Source organism: Myxine glutinosa, chromosome 8 (genome assembly GCF_964187855.1).
Source record: "Myxine glutinosa chromosome 8, kmMyxGlut1.1, whole genome shotgun sequence".
Classification (NCBI taxonomy): domain Eukaryota; kingdom Metazoa; phylum Chordata; class Myxini; order Myxiniformes; family Myxinidae; genus Myxine; species Myxine glutinosa.
In genome coordinates, this window is record NC_136268.1 from 124244207 (window position 1) to 124258304 (window position 14098).

A 14098-nucleotide genomic window follows, 5' to 3' on the forward strand; every position below is an offset into this window, starting at 1 on the left:
AGGTGGATCTGGGGTGAATTAGTGGGGATAGAAAAGATCAAGGTTTTGGATGGGGAAAGATAAGAGATGGTGGTGAACAGCTGTTTTAAAGACCTGGAGGGAGGAGTGGGATTGAAGGGAGTGTGGGAGATTGTTCCAGAGGCGGGAGAAAAGAGGAATGAAAGAGTGAAGGTGAGCAGAGGGTCTTGATTTTGGCAGTTTAACCATAAGAGGGTTGCAGGCAGATCTTGTGCGACCTGAAGGAATATTGGGGGGGACAGAGCACAGAGAGAGCTGGGGGAGCAAGGCCGGAGAGGAGTCGGTAGAAGACAGAAAGACCACCAACCTGCCTGCGGTGAGAGTGAGTGAAAGGCCCTCGGAGTTAGCTTCATCGTGGGAGATTCCAATGATTCTGAAAGCTTTGGTTTCAACAGCGTGAAGCCGAGCTAGGTGTGAGGCAGGAGCACCGGCCCAGAGGGGGCAACAGTATTCCAATGAGCTGCGGATGAAAGCCTTGTATGTGGTGAGGAGCTCAGGTGTGCCGAGGAAGGACTTCGCACGACGGAGGATGCCCAGTCGGCGACTGGCTTTGGAGGCCAGCTTGGAAATGTAGTTTTCCCAAGAAAGATCATGGCAGATAGTGAGACCCAAAAGCTTGAGCGACAGAACTTCTTGGAGAGGATTGTTGAGAAAGTAGATGGGAGGGTTGTCCAGTCGATCTTTTCGGAGAGACATAGTAAGAGTGTGAGATTTGTCAGATTTTGAATTTGAAATTCGAATTTGAAATGAAAATGAAATTTGGAATGGATTTACATATACATGCAATTGGTCCTCCCTCGAGGTTCGCTTACGAAGCTCTCTAATAATAATACAAATGGTGCCATTGGAAAGCTGATAACCAATTCCATGTCCACATCCAATTTGCATGGTTCCTTCACCACGTCTAACTGCATGTCTAAAGTTGCACTCCATCACCGATTCTTTTCCGAGGTTAGCTTGGGCGGTGCATAGGTTAACAGACCGCTGTTTCGATCGCTGAGGCCGAACTTCACAAGGCCCATGACACCTATCGGCTCAAAATCCTTTTCACTGTCACATTAGTAGTTTTACAATGAAAAGGAAATGTGTGGGAGTGCATGGTGATTGTGCATATTACAGCTCTGAGGCGTCTTTGTCTGGGTTTTAAAAAAAACGAGCCTTGATATTATATAATACTTGTTCAAATACAAATAGATTATTTTCATAAAGTATTTGTGGGAAAATTTTGCACCTCGCAAATACTCATTTTGCTGTCCCTCAGAAGGATGGTCAGGCTGACTCAACCTGCCTGGTATGAATTCAATGGCATAACTGGGGCTTGAATCGAAGAAACCTCAGATCTCAGGCCAGCCACCTTGACTGTTAAGCCAACACCAAACGTACATATGCACATAAGCAGTAGGCATGCTTTTGCTTCATGTACGCAAGTCGGGTTATTTTTTTCCAGGAGAAATCGAGACAGTGATCTTGCCAATACACCACCCAAATAAAGGGATAACGCACTTTAAGATAAATAAGGGTTTTTGTATGGAATTTTTGTATGTTTGTGTGTGTAATTTGTTTGTTTGTTGTGTGTAATTTGTGTGTAATTTGTTTGCCAGTGTTGTTTTTTTTAATGAAAACAAATTGTTTTGGAAAAAACAGCTTCAAATTTCGAATTTTCTATCTTTTATTTAATTTATCATTTTCCAAATGAAGGTTATTTCAATGGAAAAATATCCCTTTCCTGGGTTAAACTATATACTACCTAATGTACCCCTATGCCATACAGGAAATAGGCAGGAAGTAAAGGGAGATAAGATGAGAGATACAAATATTAAAGTTTATTACATGGTGTTTGCATTCACAAAAGGATTATTAAATGCCATTAATTTCTTTATTATGCCTCCCCCGATAGCATAGGGGAAGGCTTATTGCTGTTGTAGGGTTATTTCTACAATTGCTGCCTTCAATTTTTAATGGTACAGAGTTTCTTCGACCCACAGGAGTACTAAACTACCATTTAGAAAAAGAAATTATTCCTGCACTCTCAACACTCTAAATTTCCAGCCAAACTGTATCAACCTCCAAGCTGTATCTCAGCAGTAACTTTAGGAATTCGATTTTGCCTCAATAATGGGAATACAAAGTATGCGGGGTGGATGTAATATAAATTTTGCCCTTGGTCTAATTTTAAGGTCATGACCCAATTATAGACATTTTTACATTTCTCACCAAAGCTCGACTAAGATTTGTCCGATCAGACCGAAATTGTCCTCGCTAGATAGCTTAGAGCAAGCCGCATTTAAACTTGATTTACATCATACCCCTCTGGGTTAAACATCAAGGTCTTACACCACTAGGAGTACTAAACCACCATTTAGGTTTTTCTTCCTTTTTACTGCCAATGTCCTCGCTGTATCTCAGAGCCAGCTGGCACTTTGGACATGAAAGTTTGCATTAATATCGGGAATAAAAAGTATGCCTGATTTTGCCAGGATTCTAATCTCTAATATCTATAATCTCTCTAAAATATATATAATCTCTAATATTGACCTAATTTTAAGGTCATGACCCAATTACAGACATTTTTACATTTCTCACCAAAGCTCGACTAAGATTTGTCCGATCAGACCGAAATTGTCCTCGCTAGATAGCTTAGAGCAAGCCGCATTTAAACTTGATTTACATCATACCCCTCTGGGTTAAACATCAAGGTCTTACACCACTAGGAGTACTAAACCACCATTTAGGTTTTTCTTCCTTTTTACTGCCAATGTCCAAGCTGTATCTCAGAGCCAGCTGGCACTTTGGACATGAAAGTTTGCATTAATATCGGGAATAAAAAGTATGCCTCATTTTGCCAGGATTCTAATCTCTAATATCTATAATTTCTCTAAAATATATATAATCTCTAATATTGACCTAATTTTAAGGTCATGACCCAATTACAGACATTTTAACATTTTTCACCACAACTCGACTACAGTTTGTCCAATTTGAACTAAAGTACGGTACCACCTCTAGATAGCCTCGAACAAGTCACATTTACGCTTGATTTATGTCATACCATTCCGAGTTAGGGGTCAAGCCCAAATGGCAGTCTAAAAAACAAAATAATGCATTTTTTGTCATCACTCAATTTTGCCAATACGGAATCTCAAAGACCGCTTCACCTTCCAAGATGTTTTTGCGTCATAATCGTGAACCTGCACTGAAGCTGTGCACCTGATATTTCATTTTTGGCCTTGGCCCACTTTTTTCCGAATGTGAACTAATTAACAAAAACACATTTTTGATCATAGCTTGAATAATTTTCCTCCGATTTCGATGATGTGTGTTTCATAGATAGATTGTAGATGGGGACACATTTTCTTAATAATCTACACTCTATCACTAAATGTTGAAGGTCAAGTCATATGGTGGTCCAAACAAAATGTAGCTATCTTTGGATTGCAGGCCAAGAGTAAGTCATGGGCGATCGCCAGGGGTAAGCCCCCTCAGTCAGGGAGGTTTACCCTTGGCAATGGCTTTGTGGTCGCAGATATCTAGTTTTTGTCGATTTAAAATATTGCCTATTCCATGGCCTTGTTTGTGCATTACAGGAACAACGAGGCTCTCATCTGTCGACACTTCCTTGACGCCTTACATCCATCGTCTTACTACTCAGAGACGGCCATTCGACTTTCGGTGATAGGTTGAACCTTCATCATGAACAAACAGCCCCCAGGGGGAGATCATGATTCCAACTCCTTGGGACTCCCCTACAAAGGAGCCCCTGAATGTACATGCCAAGTTTTGTCAGGATCAAGCAAAGGCTGTAGTAAAAGTTGGCAAACAAGAAAACACACTTTATATGATAGATTCTTGTGAAGGCACCTAATGGCAATCTACATATTACATTTGCAGAACTGGAAGACTTCTGACCACTCCTCCATTCTCCTTACTTTGAACTACTAATCACAACATTTGAAGACAACCAATAATGCATTGAGAACAACTGGACAGTATGCTACAATGTCATACTACTTTCTCTACACCTTTCTAGTAATCCATGGCAGCTTGAAGAACTGAATGGCATCATCTTCTATGAGCACTACCTGACAAGAGGAAATAAAATATAATTTATCAGTTGCCAAGATTTAAAAAAAATTCAATATGATGACACTGAGATTTTATTATCTCAGTATGTCATACCTTCAAAAAAGAAAGAAAGGATGGAAGAACCGAACCTCGTATTTGAGTTGGGAAAGAAAGTCCATGGCCGCAGGCTTAGCAAATTAACCTTTTATGGAGTGCACTGCAGTGAGTTAAAGGCATGATGGAATATTTTGCCGGCAAGCCTGAGTCGGGGTCCCGCAGCAAAAACGTGTGGGATGAAGATGGAAAGAGACGGATGAGCAAGTCTTCTCCTAAGGAGATTTAAAGCACAGCCACTGTGACCTTCCAACAGTTATTCATTTTAAATCATTAGCAAGAGGCCTACTATAGCTATGGTCAGTCTTGGTGAACACGTCAGTCTGAGGTACATCTCCCAAATCTCAGACCATAACGTTCATTGGTTCATGAGTATTCCTGCAGAGAACCACCTTTAGAGGCCATTTTTCCCTGCAGAGCAGGGGTTGGCCTTTTTGGGGCACCGCAGATACAAGATTTTTTTTTTTGGATACAAGATCGAGGCTCATGTAAGAGCTAATATCAATCACAAAAAAAACAAACGGACACACAAAACATACAATAAAGGGAGCGGGAGACAAGATGGGGAGAGAGAGGGAAGCACACAAGTACAACAGCAGGGAACAGGGACATCGGGAGATCTGTGGGAGGGAGAGGGCTTGGGGGGAGGAGGCGTGGGAAGGGGGCTGGGGGGTGGGAGAGGTAAAAAAAAAAAAACACATGGACACTGCTAGGACTTCCAGGAAAGAAGTCGGTATTTCAAAAAGTGGATCTGGGGTGGTTATATATATATGTACTTAGAACATATAAGTTATATATTTGTGAAGGAGACATGACAATAAATGTCTGGCATGTTGTGCAAACATGCACACACACACACACACACACACACACACACACACACACACACACACACACACACACTTCCACATAAAGATTAACCTTATAGGCATATGCTGTGCATTTGCGTCTTTCCCTTTTTGTCTGCATGACGTAATCACCAATTACGTGATTCGGCGCGCACCGAAAGGGAGTACTCAGTTTTCACTCAATTTGTTTGTTTTCATGTTTTCTTGTTTTCTTGTTACTTGCAAAATCATAGATTTTTCAAGTATATTGGTCGGTTACATTTGTTATTCTGTCTATCTGTTTGTTACTTGCGAATATCGAAGATTTTTCAAGTATATTGGTTGGTCGTGTGCGTTATTGTCTGTTTGTCTGTCTGTCTGTATGTCAGTCGCCTACAGGTCACAATTTTCAACCAATCTTCACGAAACTTCACCAAATGGTAGAGTTGGTCATAAGCAAGAAGCCTATTTTTGAGGGTGCGGGGGGGTCAAAAGGTCAATAGGTCAACATAGGTGAAAGGTCACCAACTTTGTCAAATTCACTAAATCCTCAATTTTCATCTGATGGACTTGAAATTAGAAGAGGATTTGCATATCTGGTAAATGAATTCAACCACCAATTATTTTTGAGGTTCATCATAGGCCAACAACTTATTTTAGGGATTTCGCAAGTATCGTGCTATGCACGACATATTTCGTGTTTGTTTGTTTGTCCAGGCAATATCTCAGACATCCGACATCTCAAAGCTGAAATTTGGGCACAATAGTGAGCATGTGCTATGGCAAAAAAAGATATTTTTTATTTTTTGATTAACCAATTAATTGATTAATTACTTAATTATCATCAATTTATGAAGTCCTTATTAGTCCCCTACCGGTGTACTATAGGTTTGCATTCTATAGGTTTGCATTCATTGGACTATAGGTTTGCATTCCGTCCCTCCATCTGTCAGTCTGTCCGTCTGTCCGTCCGTCCGTCACGGAAAGAACAGTTTTCCGGACTTTTTTTCTAAACGCTTAATGCTAATGATTTCAAACTTGGCACATGGTTTCCTCATGATAAGTTACAGATCAAGTTCGAACTTCACGACGTTTCGATCATTTTTGACAAAGTTATGGCACTTTGAACTTTGGGAATTTCCCCAACATTTTTCCGGACGACAGACTGCCGGCAGGGGACATGTATTGCAGCGCAATACTCAGAATGCTTGTTTATTTTCTCTCATCTGGCCAATATCACAGGCACCTTTTGAGCTAAGAAGCTGATATTTGGACGTGACAATGATCAAGTGATTTGGCAGAAAAGGGTATTTTTGATTTATTGATTTATTCATTAATCAATAATTCGATCACTCATCGCATTAATTAATTTTCAAAAAGTTACACATTCGAATGAAACGGTGGTGGTTTAGGTATGCTATTAACCATTGGACTAAGAAATTAATAATTTTACAATTATCGTTTATTAATTTTCATTATTCATCACTTATATATTTTCTTTCTCATCTGGGCAATATCTCAGGCACCTTTTGAAATGGGAAGCTGATATTTAGACATGGCAGTGACCAAGTGATTTGGCTACAAAGGGTATTATTAATTTTTTTTTTTAAATTATACTAAGTAGAGGCTCATGTAAGAGCTAACACATAAAACATAGTAAAAGGAGCGGGAGACAAGAAGGGGAGAGAAAAGGAAGCACAACAACAGTAGAGAACAGGGACATTGGAAGATCTGTGGAAGGGAGAGGGCTGGGGCTGGGTACACGGGATGAACAAGATGGCCACAATTGGGGCTTTCAAGAAAGAAAATTGAATTTTAAGGAGGTAGGTTTGGGGTGGATTAACGGCGGTAGAAAAGATCAAGGGTTTGGATGGGGGAAGATATGAGATGGTGGAGAACAGCTGTTTTTAAGACCGGGAGGGAGGAGTGGGATTGAAGAGTGTGGGAGTTTGTCCCAGTGGTGGGAAAAAAGAGGAATGAAAGAGTGAAGGTGAGCAGAGAGTCTTGATTTGGCAGTTTCATCAGAAGAGGGTTGCTGGCAGATCTTGTGCGTCCTGGAGGAATATTTGGGGGACAGAGCACAAAATCATAGATTTTTCAGCGATTGACAGGGATTCAAACCCAGGATCCTAGGATCCTAAGCCAGCAACAGCTGGCTTACGATCCTAGGCAGAGAACTCCAGCCGGGGCAGTAAGGGGAGATGAGAGAATTCCATTTAGAGCCAATTGTTGACTATGGTAGAAAGGGAAGTCCACGAGCCATGCGTGGAGATTTCCATGGATAACATAAGAGGAGAGCTGGTGAGCAGTGCGGGGTACCAGACTGTATCGAAGGCATGAGATATGTCAAGGGAGATGGCTCTGATGTCCTGTCTGGCGTGGAAGACCTCCATCCATTCTTGAGACAGTAGAAGCAGCATGTCCAGAGAAGAGTGGCCTGGTCTGAATCCAAATTGATGATCAGAGATCAAGCCATTGGAGAAGAGGAACGATTTAATATCACAAGCGATGATGGATTCCATGACCTTGCTGATGATTGGGAGAAGGCTGATTGGTCTGTAGTTGCAGGGATCTATTTTTGCATATTTTTTGTGTAAAGCAGTAATGTTGGCTGATTTCCAAGCAGATGGCAGATGACCTCGATCAAAAGAAAGGGTGAAAAGAACAGAGAGAGGGTGAGATAGAGTGGCAGAACAGGATTGTAGGACCCGTGGGCTGATGCTGTCAGGTCCAGATGCAGATCAGAGTCGAGGATTGACAGAAACTTCTCCACCTTGTCAGTAGAGAAGGACACAGAGTCCAGGAGCATCTGGTTATGACTGGGCATGGTGGGTACAGAGAGAGATGTGTTTGGGACACAAGATTTTGAGGCAAACACAAAGTTGAGGCATTCAGCTTTTTCATGTGCAGTGTCAGCTGTGTAGCAATTTGAGGTAAAGGAGGGGAAACAAACACCATAAACAGATTTTACCAGATGCCACCAGGATTTGGAGGAGGGAGGTATTGTTTCCTGGCTCTCCTGAGGGTAGACACACACTTGTTCTGAGTTTTGTGGAAGGAACTGAGATTACCTTCAGTTGGATTGGCCTTCCATGAGGCAAAGGCAAGTTGTTTCAGGGCAACTGCCTCACCACAAGATTCAGTGTACCAATGTAGCATGGACGTGAGGATGAGTATAACAACTGAAGACCAGATGGGATAACTCTGTGCATGAGAGTGAGCAAATTTCTTTGGAAGAATTCCCAGGAAGAGTTGATGTCAGAGATAGTAGAGATGGGAAACCAGTCCAGAAGTTTAATGGCTGCTTGACGACTGTGCCAGTCAGCCTGAGTGGAATTCCAGACTCATCGTCACTGAGGAGGCTTTTTGAGAATCGCCAGAGAGATGCCCAATTTAACAAGCATATGATCAGATGAACAGATTGGAGCAGAAGAAGAACAGCATATTTTTGCTGGGATGTTTGTCATAACCAAGGCTGGAAGAGAAGATGCTCCATTGACTGAGATCCGGGTCGGGAAATTGACAGATTGAGGTCCCAATGAGGAGGCGTAGAAGTCAGTCCCAAAGTCCCAAAGTCCCAATCCTCAGTCCCAAGGAGGCGTAGAAGTCCTTTGGTGAGGTGCCATGGCTGCTGCTTGAGGTACCCACACCCAGCCAGCTGGCATGATGACAGTTGAAGTTGCCACATATGAGGAAGAGAGAGTTGAGATGAGTTGGTAGAAGTTGGTCCATGTTGCTAGACAGCGAAATGTAAATTGAGTCAATCCTGTTGGGTGGAGGGTACAACACACATATGAACAAAAGGTGGGAGTGGATGGGGAAGCCATAGCCAGAGGTACTCCTGTGGGTGTGGTGAAGAGAGGGCAGTGCAGGACGAGTGAGGAATAGAGTTTTTGACAAAGAGAGTAACCCCACCACCAGGACGAGGCTTGGGTCTATCATACCAGAGGAGGGAGTAACCAGTGAGAGATACTAAGGAGTCAGGGACGTGTTGAAGGAGGAAAGTTTCTGTTAAGCAGATAAAGTCTGGTTTGTCAGAAGCAACCTGTATGAAGAGATCAGTCAGGTTTGAGCAAAGGCCCCAGATGCTTGAGGTCCATATCGTTAAGGAAGAGGGAGGGGGAGCATCGGATACAGGAGAGGGGAGGGGTATCGATTAATCAATTAATCGATTAATTGGTCAATTTTTTTGACGAATTGATTCTTTAATTATTTTTCAAAAGTTACAGATTCAGATGAAACACTGGTGGTTTCGGTATGCTATTAGCCAATTCATTAAGAAATTCATCATGTTATGATGATTATTAAGAAATTTTAGTTACGCAATTAATCAATCAATTCATTGTACATCGCTCCCTCCAAATTATGTCTCCATGAGCTGCACGGCCTTCGGCGCCCGGTGGTGTCATACACTGAAGAATATGACATTTATTTTTTGGCATCGGGGCGGTGTACTTTGAATGTAGCTCTACTTGTTTCCTTCTTCTTCCAAATTTATCTTACATTTATTTCCATAGGTGCCATTTCCTCTTGTGTATCCATCAATTTGTGTTTGGTTAAAATACTCAGAATTCAGAATTAAAGCCAATAACATGACAATGTTTTAGTTTGGTCATTAACACAGCAACATTGGTCATATAAGACGTGAATGGAACTTCCCAGAGGACTGTTAAGCTTGTTTAGAGTTATTGTATTGATTGTGCCATGATTGAAAAAAAAACTTGGAACTGTGTGCTATCTGCTTCTTCTCATTTATGTGCACTCTGATGCTGTTGCCTTATCTCTGGGAGTAAAGCTGTTTCTATGTATAATGAAGAACCGGAACTGGTCTTTCCAGCGAACAGGTAAAGCAATGGATGAAATCAACAGGGCGTTGATCTGCGTATGCAAACCACAATGTGAGGCAAAGAGAATCTGACAGTTCAGGTGTTAACCCTTCATCGGAGAAAAAGAGAGTTATCTCCAATGAAAGGTTAACACCCAAAACACCTTGCATTCCCACAGAGGTTCTCATACCTCAATAAACAACCTCTTTATTTCATTCATTATGTCACTGTACAGCTTAAAGTAGGAATGTACAATTTTGCTTTGGCCATGGCAGAGGTACACAATGGATTACACTTTTCAAACAAGAAAGAGCAATCAGAGATTGCAGACCCTCACCAGGACGTGTTGATAGTGGATTTTAAGACTTTTGTGTTCAAACAAATATAGCGGCCGAACCACGTGACCAATTACATCATCATTATATATATTTTTTTCTCCACTAATTTATCCCGAGATGACGCTCAAGAAATTTCATCTTCATCGGATGAAGTTTTGAACTTGTCGAATTACAACGTCATAATGGAGGCACCTATGACATCATCATTAACATATGTTATTCTGCATGGAGAGTTCTTTACAATTAGCCATGTCTCATTTTTTCTACGCAGCGAAAGTTATTTGGTTTTTACAGGATGATGCCAGTACCACGTGACCTATGACGTCACAATTATCGTTATACAGGAGGAGGTGCGCCTTTGGTGAAAATTTCCTGCCAATCGGACCAGTTGTTCCAGGACCAGACCAATCCTTACAAACCAACCAGTTGCAGAGAAAATCATATTTATTCATATGCGGACAAACAGACAGACAAACAAACAGACAGACAGACCTACTCAAATGCAATACCTTCTCCTCTGGCGAAGGCAATAAATGAAGTGTCATAATATGTCTATTTCATAGGCAATGATACTTGTTATCAATATATAAAAGGACAGTCACTTTGCAAGTGCAATTGTACAGTGCCTTCAGAAAGTATTCACACCCTTGACTTTTTCACATTTTGTTGTTACAGCCTGAATTTAAAATGGATTCAATTGAGATTTTTTTTTGTCACTGATCTTCACATAATACTCCATCATGTCAAAGTGGATTTTTTTTTAATCTTTTCAAAATAACTGAAAATGAAAAGCTAAAATGTCTCGAGCAATAAGTATTCGACCTGTTTGCTATGACACTTCAAATTGAGCTCAGGTTCATCCAATTTCCTTTATCATCCTGGAGATGTCTCTACAACTTGAATGGAGTCCACCTGTGGCCAACTCAACTGATTGGACGTGACTTAGAAAGAAACACACCTTTCTATAAAAGGTCCCACAGTTGACAGTGCATTTCAGAGCAGAAACGTTATCATGAGGTCCAATTCACTATCTGTAGAACTCCGAGATAGAATTTTGAGGAGGCATAGATCTGGAGAAGAGTATCAAGCAATTTCTAGAGTGTTGAAAGTTCCCAAGAGCAAGAGTTCCCAGTGAGCTTCATCATTGGGAAATGGAAAGAATATGGAACTCCCAAGACTCTTCATAGAGCTGGCCGTCCGACCAAACTGAGCAACCAGGCAAGAAGGACCTTGGTAAGGGAGGTGACCAAGAACACAATGACTACTCTGACAGAACTAAGGATTTCCTGCTGGGAGAACCTGCTGGAAGAAAAACAGTCTCCGCAGCACTTCATAAATCCAGGCTTTATGGGAGAGTGGCCAGCCAGAAGCCACTCCTGAGAAAAAGGCACATGACAGCACACCTGGAGTTTGCTAAAAAGCATGTGAAAGGCTGAGAGTATGAGGCAAAATATTATGTGGTCTAATGAGACGAAAATTTTATTATTTGGCCTGAATGTGAAGCACTACGTCTGGCAGAGACCGAGCACAGCTCATCACCCATCTAACACCATCCCTACCATAAGGCATGGTGGTGGCAGCATCATGCTATGAGGATGCTTTTCAGCAGCAGGAACTGGGATACTTGTAAGGATAGAGGGAACAATGAATGGAGCCGAATACAGGCAAATCCTTAAGGAGAAACTGCTTCAGGGTGCAAGAACATCTGAAGATTTACGTTCCAATAGGAAAATGACCCCAAGCATTTTCCAATAGGAAAATGACTTCAGAACAAGAAAGTGATAGTCCTTGAGTGTCCCAAACAAAGCCCAGACTTGAATCCCATTGAGAATCTGTGGAAAGACTTGAAGATTGCTGTTCACTGATGCTCCCCATCCAACTTGACAGAGCTTGATCAAATCTGTGGGCAGGAATGGGAGAAACTCCCCAAATCGAGATGTGTAAAGCTGACATAAACATACCAAAAAAGACTCAAAGCTCTAACCGCTGCCAAAGGCACTTCTTCGAAGTATGGACACATGGGGTTGAATGCTTACGCAAATTAGATATTTCTGCATTTCATTTTTAATTACTTTGTAAAAATGTCAAAAAACTTCCACTTTGACATGTGGGGTATTGTGTGTAGATCAGTGTAAAAAAAATCTCGTAGAACCATCTCAACCTGTTTCTCTTCACAGCATCCATCACAGGCTCTATTCCCATCATCTTTCGCAATTCATAATTTGGCTTCCTCTCTCTCAACGATACTCCACACATCCACGGAACCAATCACATTTCCACCCTTTCCAGCCTTCGTTGCTGCTCTACGTTCATTACCCATGTCTCGTTCCCATTAATCATAACACTTCTCGCACATGCAGCATACACCTTTCCCTCCAGCTTCAACGACACTACCCTCCTCGTCAGCATGCCACTCAGTTCCCAAAACTTTTCCCATGCACATCTCACTCCAGCAACCATTGCCGAGTCTGATCCACGTTCTCCATTCAACATGTTTCCGAGGTAGCAAAATGTTTTCACACCTTCCAGCTTCATGCCGTCTCCAAGATCCAACTCAACATTTCCTCCATCTGCAGCTCCCTCTGTGCACACCTTACACTTGAATGTAGCTGCCACACTGGTTAATGACCCTCTCAGACCACTACATTTTTGATGAACCCACTCAGCGCACATTGTACATTGAATGGAGTTCACTCCGACACCCTTCCTGCATACAGCACATGGCCACTTCCCAGCTCTTTCTACCTCACCACATGCTTTACTACTTGCCATCACCTTCGTCTTTCCGATATTCACCTTCAGACCTTTTGCCTCCATATATTCCTTCCCCTTGTTCATCTTCTCCTTTAGTCCATCCATACTCTCTGCAATCAACACCAGATCATCTGCATACAACAACTCCCATGGTAAACCCTCCTTTACGTTCCGAGCCGGCACCTCCATCACAGCTACAAATAGTAGTGGACTTAGTACCAACCCCTGATGCACTCCCACCTTCACCTTAAACTCACCACTGTTCGCGTCCTTCGTCCTTACAGCTGTGCATGCTCTCTCGTACATTGCTATAACTACTCTGATCAACCATTCCTTCACTCCCAGCTTCCTCAATGCCCATGTCACAACTTCGCATGGAACCCTATTGATTGCTTTCTCCAGATCAACAAACCCAAGAAACAACTTATTCCTCTTCGCCATGTACTTCTACTGCAACTGCCTTACAATAAAAAGCGTGTCTGTCATTCCTCTTCCTGGCATAAATCCAAACTGCATTTCGTTGCTCTTCACTTTCTTCCTTATCTTCTTCTCCAACACCCTTTCCAATACCTTCATTCCATGCTCCAATAACTTTATCGCTTTATCGCTTTATCGCTCTATATGAGCCACAGTCCAGAAGGTCACCTTTCCCCTTGTATAGAGGGACGAGGATACTCGGTTCCCATTCCACTGGAATGTGGCCTTCTTTCACCACTAGATTACAGATCTCGTTCATTCTCCTCACACCCCAACTTCCCGCTGCCTTCAACATATCTCCCACAACTCCCGTCGGCCCTCCCGCTTTTCTACTCTTCATTGCTTTTATCGCTTCCTCAACTTCCTTCTCAGTTATCTTCTCTGCCAGTCCTAAAACTGGGTTACTCTCTATGTTGCCATCCCATTCATTCTCTGCATTCAACAGCATTTCCATATATCTCTTCCATCTTCCTTTAATTCCATCTGGGTCCACAACGATTTGTCCCAATTCATCCTTCAAGCAATGCGCCCCCATCACATCGCACCTCTCTTTCGCTATCTGCTTTGCAATCCTGAATACCGCTCTCTGACCCTCTTCCGAATTCAAGTGTTCTCCGAACATTTTCCGATATGCCTCCTGCACCTTTGCTACCTCTTTAATCTCAGTTAACTATTTGCTAAC

General features: G+C 42.1%; 1 protein-coding gene across 1 annotated transcript in view; it reads right to left on the bottom strand.

Annotated features, from left to right (window-relative positions):
• The window catches only part of LOC137433184 (CUB and sushi domain-containing protein 3-like), a 1533363-nt gene that overhangs the window by 780730 nt on the left and 738535 nt on the right, over positions 1 to 14098 (bottom strand). The window lies entirely within an intron of this gene.